This window comes from Serinus canaria, chromosome 1A (assembly GCF_022539315.1).
Source record: "Serinus canaria isolate serCan28SL12 chromosome 1A, serCan2020, whole genome shotgun sequence".
In the NCBI taxonomy this organism is placed as follows: Eukaryota; Metazoa; Chordata; class Aves; order Passeriformes; family Fringillidae; genus Serinus; species Serinus canaria.
In genome coordinates, this window is record NC_066314.1 from 61792729 (window position 1) to 61804156 (window position 11428).

Consider the following 11428-nt stretch of genomic DNA (forward strand, 5'->3'; position numbering starts at 1 on the left):
CCAGAATCCTTTATTTGTATGGAATTTATGCATCATGTATGAGATGTATGAATATGTAACAGGCTATTTCTTTTAAGGGTTAATCCTCTGTTAACGTGGGTCCTCTTTTGGGCTTATTTTGCCCAGAAAAAGGCACCCGGATGTCCATAACTGCTTTTTTTTTTTTTTTTTTTTTATTGTCTCATATTGCCCTAATCCTAATTGTCCAAATTTTTATTACTTAAATTATATTGTTATTTTTATAACCATTTTATTACTACTGAACTTTAAAAAATTTAAAAACACGTGATTGGCATTTTTCACAGTTTAGGAGACAACATGAGAGGCTGGAGTGTCACTTGTTAGATGGAAGTGATTCCATAGCTTGCACTGTCTTTGTCATCCTTTCTTGTCACTGAGGGTCACCTGGTGGTAAGGCACTTCAAAGAGAGAGATCACACACCACTGGCAGTGATTGGCAGTATCACAGAACAGTTGGGGTGGAAAGAGTCCATAGGAAGTCATCTGGTCCAGAACAAATCCAGCTATTTCATCACTGAAAGATAGTATAGGTGGAAGCTCCTAATTTTGGTTTTGTGTCTAATGATCTCAAATTATTGGATAGCTGTATACTGCCCCATCAGTAGGAAATGTCTTGACTGAACCAAAACTCAGGGAACCCTTTAGCATAAAAAACAGTGAAGCAGCATTGTGCCTGATAACTCTCATTCTCCCCAGCATTCATTTACTTTTTCTGACCCAAAATCCATCCTATCAAACCAGCTCCCAACTTTTTACATCTTAAAGATCTGTCCCAACATCACTATGCTGTCCAGGTAGCTGTTTCAACTGTACCTCCCTTTCACACATTCTTTTCTCATGCATCTGAAAAACCCCATTCATTTGGCAGAAGTATGGTCATTTTTTAATGATAAAATTGGTATGAATGACTACACCAATGTCAACATTATACAGAAAGGAGTACCAAGAAGGAAGAGCAGTGTAAGATCAGGGTTGAAGGGGTGTTTTCTGGTAGCTTTACACCAAATTAATTCCTAAGTGTTGGTGTGTGTTTCACAGGGAAGTTCACATGGCTGTTCCTGCTTTGCAGGAACTCCTGAGTGAGATTTTGAGGCTCTATCATTCCATCTCTTTCTCATGGAGAACAAAAGTAAAAGTATGAAAACAAGCAATGATTGATGCAGAGAGAAGGTTTGCAGAGATGCCTTTGAATTACAGCACCTTCCCATGCCTGAATTCATACCCAAAATAATTCATAGCTTATTCTTTCTCACACAAGTTTCTTGTAGTTTGTTTTGTGGCATGTTCCTCAGGAAGAATAAAAGTACCCCTTTGATTTGATAGAACTTCCCCACCTATGAATTATATATAAGCAAAATTGTACTTTCTTCTTCAGAAGAAGAATTATCAGCTAACAGAAAAGTCAATTTTCATTTGTAAAATTAAATGCCATTAGACATGAAGGGCACCTAGGGCAAGTGGCTCCTCTTCACCTCTCAAATACTGTAAATTAAAGGTAAGGTTTGTTTCCTTTAAAGTCATTGTAGCATAATTGCACATGAGCTGTTCTGCCTACAGGTAAGGACTGCTGTGCACATTGGTCCTGAAATAAGCTCCCTCTAAGCAGTTCCTAAAGCTTCTGAGCAGCTGCTGAACTCAGAGCACATGGAATTTTAATAATTGTGGGACTTCAGGTACTGCAATTTCAGTGAGCCACCTTTGTTAAAATCTGTTTTATTGTGCTATGAAAACTTTACTTTAGAAATTAGCAGATGTCAGTCATCAGACTAATATCTTTATTTTTAGGAACAGTTTATGGATAATTGTGTTAATTTGAACTGTGGCATCATTTCTTAATCTTACTTGCATCAATTTTCAAGATGTAGTAATTTTATGATTTTCCTGTGAATTTTCATATGCATCTTTAAAACATCCACTGTTGTTATGGTGCATGGTGCCTCCACTTCCCACCCATCCAAGTGTTTCAGTCTTTTTCCCTGCTAGCATGGTGAAACTTGTAGCTTTACATTGTCTGTCATGGGAGATCAGGTAAGGAAAATTGGCAGAAGAAGACAGAATATCTTCTTGATATATTTGCTTGCAGGTGTTTTTAATTGCCTGTCAACCTACATTTAAACACACAATTGAGGGTTTGTTGTTGTCCCAGTGATGGTCTGACAACATGGTTAAACACAGCTAAACTTTCCATTCTTTTGTCTGCAACTGGTTGGTTTATAATGGTTTGTGTTTGTTGTTTATCAAACATATATAATTTATACAGGTTCCTTTTCTGGGTTAAGTATAGGTGTCCCATCCACCTTGGTCAAAATCAATAGAATTTTGTCCCAAAGAGTTGCTATGTTGGGATTCCACATTTGATTTGTTCTTTGCTCAGAAATGTTTTGAGTGTTTTATCTGAAGACCATGCAGTCTTTGGGCTTGTACAGTTGGAATCAGTCCCAACAACCTGTTGTTTCTGTGTGCTTCTCTAATTTCTTCACTTACAGCTAGTCTTTCTGAAATCTGTACTAATTAACAACATATGGTGCTTATTGGATCCCAAGAGTCTCCAGTGACATGTTAACCTAAAAATCAACCATCCAACAGGTAACACATGCACCCATAACTTGAAAGCAAGAAACAGGAAACTCGGTTCTGTTGCAGTATGTGAATAGCACCAGACTGTGGGGCTGTTGGCTGTCCCAGGGAGCTAGCAGCCTCTGTAAAAAACAGGATAAATCCTCATTTTTTGCTCTTGCCTCAGGATACAAATGTAAACATATATTTTTGCATGCAAACAGTATAGTCTGGGCAGAATCTAGGGTGAATTGTCTGTTTTATAAGAATAAACCAGCCTAATATAGCATGCAAAAAAAAATTGTATTGTGTATAGTTTGGTTCATTACATAAGTAAGCTTCAAAAGGTCTTATTTGTGAAAATAAAAAAAAAAGGGGCTGAAAATTTACAATATAGTTAACAATGCTGTTGTGTGTCGCTGGCACACTTCTAGTCTTATTCTGTTGAACATTTTATTACTTGGTGCCAGTGTAAATGTCTGTTTATTGTGTAAGCCTCATGGTTTTGTTCTTTTTCATACCCTCAAAAAGGTAATGTATTCACATATAGCCATAATCTTGTACACTGGCTTTCTCAACATTTCAGAAACCCCCTAAGAAGCTCCTTTAAAACTATAGTGACCCTCAAATGAGCAGTAAATTGGCCAAAGTCAGAAGCTTATTGCTGCTCTCACAGGAGTTTTTCCTGCATTTGCCACTGCATTATCCAATATCTATATTATCTACAGTTCTAACATACTAAATCTCAATGTGTCTGTTAATTCTTCCTTTAAGCATTCCACTTTCAGATGGGAGTGACCTCCCTGTTGACAGATAGTGAACAGCAATTATATTTTCTTTAATGTAGGAGTTGCCACCAAACCACTTATCTTTGTGTCACAATAATTTGCTTATCATGCATGCAGACCTAACAGTTCAAAACTCATCACTTTTTCAAAGTTTCTGGTGAGTAAAAAAGAAAAAGTAACTTGTCAGGGACTAGGACAGTTACTGAATGATGTCACATTTCATTCTGCACTGAAATCAGCAACAATACAGAAGTTGCCCTCTTTGTGTGGTGTTTCATCCTGTGCTGGACAAATTATGAAATTCCATTGGTAAGGACTTACCTCTATCAGCTCTATGAAGAGATATGTTCATGACATCAGGCAATACTTATGAATGAAAATACTGTGTCTGCACATAGTGGCTCAAAAAACCCTTGCAATATTATGGCTAGATGGTTGTTATTTTTACAAGGTCAAGCTGATGGGGAACACAAGACTGAAGGGATCCTCAATTCTAGTCACTCATAATCACAAGCAGGTAAGTTTTCAGGTATCTGTTTCAGAAACATCCACAGTGTAATCCACAGACACCCTGAGCCTCAGGAAGCTCTTCAGGGCTTTGTAACAAGTTTGAGACCTGGAGTGTCTGAGCACACCAAGGAAAAAGCCAGATCTTTGTCACCATAGGAGAAGATAGACAGTAGATTTCAAAAGGAGCGGGTGTGTTTCTCAGACATTGTGCCCAAAGCCTTTGAAGATGGCAGTCAACTGCATATGGGAAAGCAAATATTGAAAAACAAAACCCTTAAAACTGCTTTTGCAAGAAATCAGAAACTTCCAGCTTTATTTTCCAGCTGCTAGTCCCTACTTTTCATTGAAACTTCCTTGCTGCAGTGAAAACTCTCCAAGGTTCTCTTGTGACTTTTCCTTCTGTGAGTTCATTTCTCTGTGTTCATCAGCTAAATTCATAAATGTTTGTGCACTGACACATCACCCAGGATGTCACAGGGTATTGATTTGGAGATCAGCAGCAGCTACTTGTGGTGGCAGGGGATAAACAGGAGGAACAAAGGATTTCATCAAAAGCAGCAACAATCAGGTGCTTTCAAAAGCTTCTTTCAACAATGTACGGGATGTGTAACTAATGTGTTCATATTGTCTTAAATATCTCCCTAAAATTCACAATTCAAACAGAGGTTTGCTGAAAGGAGACCTCTCTTGCACATTATACTCAAGAGTGTGTAGTTTAACTGGAAGTGTAGCAGTGAAATGGGAGTACATTCAGAGATATTCATCAGGTAAAGGGCATTCTGCAGAAGAGTACTTCCAGTAGGACCAAAGCCAATTTGATTTGTAACACACAGTTCACTGCTGGTGTAGAAAAAAGCATCGTTTCAGAGTAGTCTGCTGCATTTTTTGTCATTTTTGTTGAATGATGACACATGAGAGAGGTTTTTTTTGTTTCCTGGGTACCCGTTCCAGCTAGCAAGATAGTCTGGCTAATATGAATTATCTGTGGTTGATCTGTGCAAGGCAAGTGTTCTACATGGACACAGAGCAAGCATGGCTATCAGCTGAATTGCTTTTAGCCCTTTTTTTAACCCTCTTGCCACACAAGGGCAATCTACCTATGTAGTACCTTATAATTTCTGTATAAAAATACATTCTGTGTATTTTTGGTGTAACACTTTTGAAAGACTCTCAAATTATTATTTCTGCTGAAATGTAGCACATGGAAACACTGCTTTTGTTCTGCCAGAATTGTGCTACTGTATGTTAGTAAGTTTCAAGGTCTATTAAAAAAAGAGGAACTGATTTGCAATAGGCACTGCATTGAGTCATATAAGTCTTCTAAAAGTAGATTTATGATTTACAATTTCCTAGCATTCTCATGGGAATTCCATGCTTGCAACAGTGATTATTTTAATCAAAGCTGATGATGTTTTTTCAGGCTTATTTTCCTTTCGTTTGGTGCCTTTGAGTTTCCAAGTTATTACTGGTCTATGAAATTTTCTCAAGCAAATGGGTTTTTTTCATCATTCATTGTGTTCTGAGATAACAAAAGAAAGAACTCTGAGAGGCCACTTGTGGGATTTATTATCACTGATGCCTAATATTTAACTGTAGGTAAATAGTAATGAGTAAGAGACTGTCTGGTGACTCTGGAATGATAACACAGAGGGAAATACAGACATCTCGGTTTTCTGCTTTTAATTTTGCTTATTAAAAGAGAAAGACCTTATTTCTCTCTTTCCTCATCAGTATATAAAATTATTGCTCGATCTTGCACTACAGATATCAAGATTTTTATGTCATGTTTGTGTTAGAAGGCACGGGGCTGCTGAAAATGAATGAAAACATGAAATATGGAGAGCAGATGTACCAACTCTCTGGCTTCTTAGCCACAGGCATCTTTCAAGCTCCAACTGCATCCCATAACCAGCTGGAGTTTCCACAAAGCAAGATCAGCCCGGACCATTTCACAAATGGGACACTAGCAATGTATTTGTTGTGTCTGAACTCCAAACTTTCACAGAGATTCCCCTTCCTACAGCTTTCTGGATCATGCTGTATGTGTGTTTTGCTTCTAATTATTCTGAGATTTTGTTGTATTAGTCATTTTTAGAGATGAATATTGAATATCTGAGAACTGAGAGAAAGGAATTTTTAGCTCATTACAATTTTTAAAATGTTGTTGTATACGAATACATCTGTCAGAATCAAAAGTCTTCAAAATATTTTGGGAAAAAAATATTGCTGTTTTTAAAGCACCTCTGGTGAAGCCCCTGATTTTATTTTTTTTTAAAGAAAGGTGAAACTATATTTAACAATAACAGAATAGTAAAAATCCCCAGTCCTTCTGTCTTTGCACACATGAAATCTTCTTCAGAAGGATATTAAGATTGCAAATAAAGTAATCAAAAAGTTAATTACAACAATCGTTAATTACAGCATGGCCAAATTAAGCTGGCTGGTACAGCTCTGTGTTGTGGCACTATTGTGACATAATAACCAGCAGTTTCTGCTACAAGGTTCTTTCTTTCATTCAGTACATAAATGGGCAGTGCTCTCTTAGTGACTAATCAGCCTGTGGGATTTCAATCCTGACTGCATCCACAAGCCTTATCCACTACATAGTCAGATACTTCTTTCAAGAGAGAATTGTTAAACTCTTTATAGGTATTTTTATACTTCCTCCATTAAAACATGTGAATGCTACATAAGGACTATGACATTTATTAGTGCATTGTGATGTGAAAGCAATTTTTATCCCTGCTTTACAGGGATGATGTCACAATGAGATTAAATTGGAAAATACCCACTGATTTTGTGTATTTGACCTGTTATACCCAAGAACTCCTGTTTTGGAGAGTTCAGCATTTGTGGGCAGTTTGTGGGGTCAGGCCAGCACTCTGTGACTACACTTGCAGCTGGTCCTGCTCAGCATTTCTGCAAATCTGATGGTGGGGTCTCGAGTCAGAAGTCCCAAAAATGAGGAACATACAGTAAGTGACCACCTGTGAAAGTTTGCTCAAAGGGACTTGCCTCCCATCATTTGGGAACTCTGTGGTAGAAGCAGGCTCAGAACCCAAACCCACTTCTCCAGGGTAGCATTCAGCTGCTCTGACTTTGAGAGCATCCTCTCCCTTCCTTGTTCACCAGACAGTTTATAGCTTCTGCAACCAGATGTAGCAGAGTTTCTGCATGTGATAGTCTCATTTACTGAGCAGGGCCACTCACTATTGGTGCAAAATTTATTCCATGCACATTAAAAAATAGGTGCCTTCAAAGGAAAATGTTAAAATATACACTCATGGAGGAAGAAAGGGAGATGATTATGTTTTGATTTGATATTTTCTGCCTTTGAATTACTCCCATATTCTCCTGGAAGAGGATCCTTCATGCCTCACTTTCAGATGCCTTAGTTAACAAAAATAACTTTTTTATCATTTGGGAGAAGCCTAGCATAAAAAAAATCCCTTCAGTTTGCCACCCGCATCTCCACCATTTGAGTTAACTGCTGAGGTGATGGCCATAGCAGTTGTTGTCCTCTTGCTTCACTGAAGAATTTCACCAACATTTGTGCAGCAGGGAGGCATTCTGAGTCCAGGTGAAATCTTGGCCTTCACTGTAGCCTTGGGAGATTAGGATTGGAAAGATGGCATTAGTCCTTCCCCCTCCATTTATTCCCTTCTTCCCTTATCTTTCAATATTCAGCCTTCCCTTTCCCCAGTTGGCTTCTATTTGGCCTCTATTCTTCTTGCTCCCCTCAATCCTAGATATATTGGTCCAAATCCTCATCCCAAATCCTATGCTCTTCAGCCAGGCCTCACAAAATTAGTGCAGATTCTTATATGAATCTCAGCCTCCCTTTTATCTTCTTGTCAAACAGGTTCCAATGCTCTCTTCTCAAATCCTGGTTAAATCTTCTTCTGGCACCTTCCGCCACCATTCCACTGAACACACTGGAATTCAGAGCCAGTCACTTTCCAATCCAATGACCTCCAGCTCTCAGCCTTAATTCCCAGCATCTTCTGTTTCTCTCATTATCAGTCACAGTTTCCTTCCTGGTATCCTACAAAGCAATCCCTGGTACTTTTCTGGCACTGCTTCCTCCCAAATTTATCCCTTCTTGTGCCTGTGTTCCAGTCAGCCTCATCCTGTGAGGTTTCAGCACTGTGCAGGTGTCAGTAGAATATAAAGTTGATCTGAAAGAGCAGGGAAAAAACAGTTCTTGAACTGTGAGTGTTTCTTTAACTGTACTGTGACTGTGACACTTCCTGCATCCAAACAACAGCACAAATAGAGAGTCCTAAATATGTTCTTCAGGACAAGGCCATTCTGCCTCCCATGCATTTAAGTTAACACTGAACAGATGTTCAATGTGAGACACACAGTGGCATAAAAACATAACATCTACTCCATTATTTCTGTCACTATTTGTGTTTACAGACCTTTTTCAACATATATTTAGACTCAACCTTATCCCCCAAGTTGTTATAAGTCCCTGATGAGGGATGGAGTAAAGTTTGACCTCTTAGGGTGTACATGTGAAAGATGTAATGCTGCTGTTGCACTTAATTTAACTGAGTAGGCTCTGCATTCCCTGAATCTGAAAGTTGTTCAATGCATATTTTACATGGGTAATGTTAATAGCTTGGCTTAAAATTAGGTAAGTATGGCAGATGAAAAATATCATTTGATTCGAAGATTGGTGTGGCATGTTTGTCATTCTCCTGTGAGGTATTGTGTTAACAATGTAACTTGAAGGCTGCATTCTCTGGAATCCTATTTCTATTTCTTTCTGGAAGGTGTTTGGCAACTTTTTGAGGAGATATAATGCAAAACATTACCTCTTACCACTCATTAATCAGGACGTCAACTTGTCCAGGCATGTTAAGCACCTGCTCAGTTCTAAGTTAAAATATGCTTCTGATCAGGTGTGAATTTAAGATTATAGCTGATTTTTTTTCTAGAACTGGGTCCCTTGCTCTAAATGTCTTTGAAGTGATCTTCAAAAAAGTCTCTATAAATCAAAACCTCTCCTGCCTTTACTGAAGACTTTTATGTATGACTGAACTATGCACTTGGCTGCCCAACAGCTAAATAACAAGTCAGGAGCCTTAGCTTATCAAGGATTCCTTGTCTTGATTTAAAAATTATTTTAAATGTTCTTTTGTGTCTACCTTTAGCAGATACATTGCATAAAACTAGTGAGCTAAACTCACTGAGATCACATAGATGTGTTTTGGGGGAATTCCATGGAGGATATTTTCAGGATATACCTAAGACAAGGTATGGTGCCACTGCCAGGCCTCTTGCTTTTTTTGTTGAATTCAGTGATAATTCAAAATGCAGGCACCTCAAAGGGAAATGGAAAAGAGTGTGAAGCCATTCCTAAATGACAGTTTCATTTGAAATTTAAAATTAAAAACCACTCAGCTTTGGAAAATCCTCTTTCAAAAAAGGTTCCAGGCCAGGAAACTCTTTTACTGACATGTCTCCTACCTTACCATCAAGATACAGGATTTCTTTAACATTAGTTTGTAAAAATCCCCAAAGTCTAAGTACTTCTTCAGCCCTTTCCTGGTAATATAGGAAGCATTATTTGCTAGTCATAGCACTTTATGCCCACATCACTGTTTGCCTCATCAAAGCATAAAAACCCATTATTTGGGACAGCTGTTTTTCAGTCACCTCCAGAGTTTAGTAGTGACAGGAATTCTATTTCTAAAGAATTTCCTTTACTGCTCTGCAGTTCCTTAAGGGGTATTTTTTAAGTCTAGAATTCTGGCAGAAATCCAACGTTATTCTACTCCTTCAAAGACAGAATGTGCTGGACTTTTCTTTTGGTTTGGTTTTTGTTGTATGACAATTATAACACCAAGAATGGCTACTAGTAGTTTTTGTATTCTAACTACTTTGACTCAAGAGCACTTGATGTATTTTTACATTCCCAAGTGAACTTTGTGAACTGGTTATCTCTCACAACTATTTATTACCATCTTTCTCAAAACTTTACAGCTTCCTTTATTTTAGATGACTTGCTTTCAAGGCTTGACTAATATTTTTCATCTCAGCACTGTGTGAGAAATATCTGCCCAACTCTCTGGTGGGAGTAATTGTAGATGTCTGTCCCTGAAAATGGAGATTCTGTCAGAGGCTCAAACAGCTCTGCTTTTGGTGGCTGAATGCTTAAATCTTTTCTTAACTTTGTGGTACCAGTCCTGTAGTATGGTAGTAACTTCCATGAAGGTGATGTCAAAGTGAAATTCCACATTTTCCTTTAAGAGATAAAATAGGAGCATATTTGCTTTGCAGTGGATCTGCCTGGGAAGGGCAGCTGACCTTCCTGGTGCATGTGGCAGAATTTGGTCCAGCCCACCAGGGTACCCTGTTCATCATTATTTAATACAAAAGTATCTGCAGCAGGAATAGCTGTAGAAAAACTCCTATGTAATATTTCATGTTTTGGTCGAAGGCCCAAAATAGTTTCTCTTTTTAATTTGGAGGAGATTAATGCAATATACAGGTTTTTCCAATTCTTGGTCTTCTGATGAAATCGTGCATTTTCTGTGAAAGATGGTGCAGAAAACATTTCCCACTCTTTTAAAATGGAAATTTATTTATTTTATACTGTCTCATACAATTTCTGCCTATTTTGAAGCTATAAATGAAATAAACACACTTCAGAGGCCTTATGCTATAATCCTGTAGATTGTTGCATTTCATTTCAGGTGAAGGTCAGCTTGTATTCTTATAGTAAAAACAGCATGTTGTATTCTTTTAATGCATATTGTCAGTATTTTCATTAATAGTGACTTGTTATTTCTATCCTCAGTGGACTTGGGGATCTCAGGCTGGCCCGTTGAGTTATTTCCACCCTTTTTTCTTATGGGCATATTCCTCCATTGCTGGTAATTTCCAGAGGATTTCAATATAATGCTTAATGGTGAAAGTTGATTTTTCTTCCTGTTCAATAGCTACAGATGCAGTGCTTCAATAGATGCTTAGGTGGTCTGTCTGCCTGAACCTGGGATGTAGCTTGTCTTAAAAATGTTAGAACTCTGTTACATTTATTCTGTTTGCTTCTATATGTCTGCTACAGGTCATTAATTCTAAATGGTTGCAGATGCTACAGCAGTTATTATATGTCTCTCTTTCCAGCTTTTCCAGGAACAGACACAATTGCTTCCTTCCATTCTTTGTAGCTGAAAAGGCTCTGTCACTTAGACTTAATATTTTTCAACTCTCAGCTTTATGGTTTAGGGGGAATGGAATTGAAATAGAGTATTGAATTAATCCTGTGTGATCTAAGTGGCCCTCAAATCTGAAAGCATGTTTCTTCCACAAATAGCTCAGTTACTTGGAAAATTGTTAGTTTCTATTTGGCTTCCCCAGTTTCACTATTAAGGGTTATTTAAATACTGTGTTCTTCTTTCTATCTGCTTTCTTTTTCAGGGAAAGGGTTTCACTTTTATCCTTTACCATAGGATAAAAGTGAAACCCTTTAGGCTCACCTTCTAATCATCAAGTCATAGAATGGTTAAGGTTACAAAGATCTAGAGTAGAACTCTTCCCAT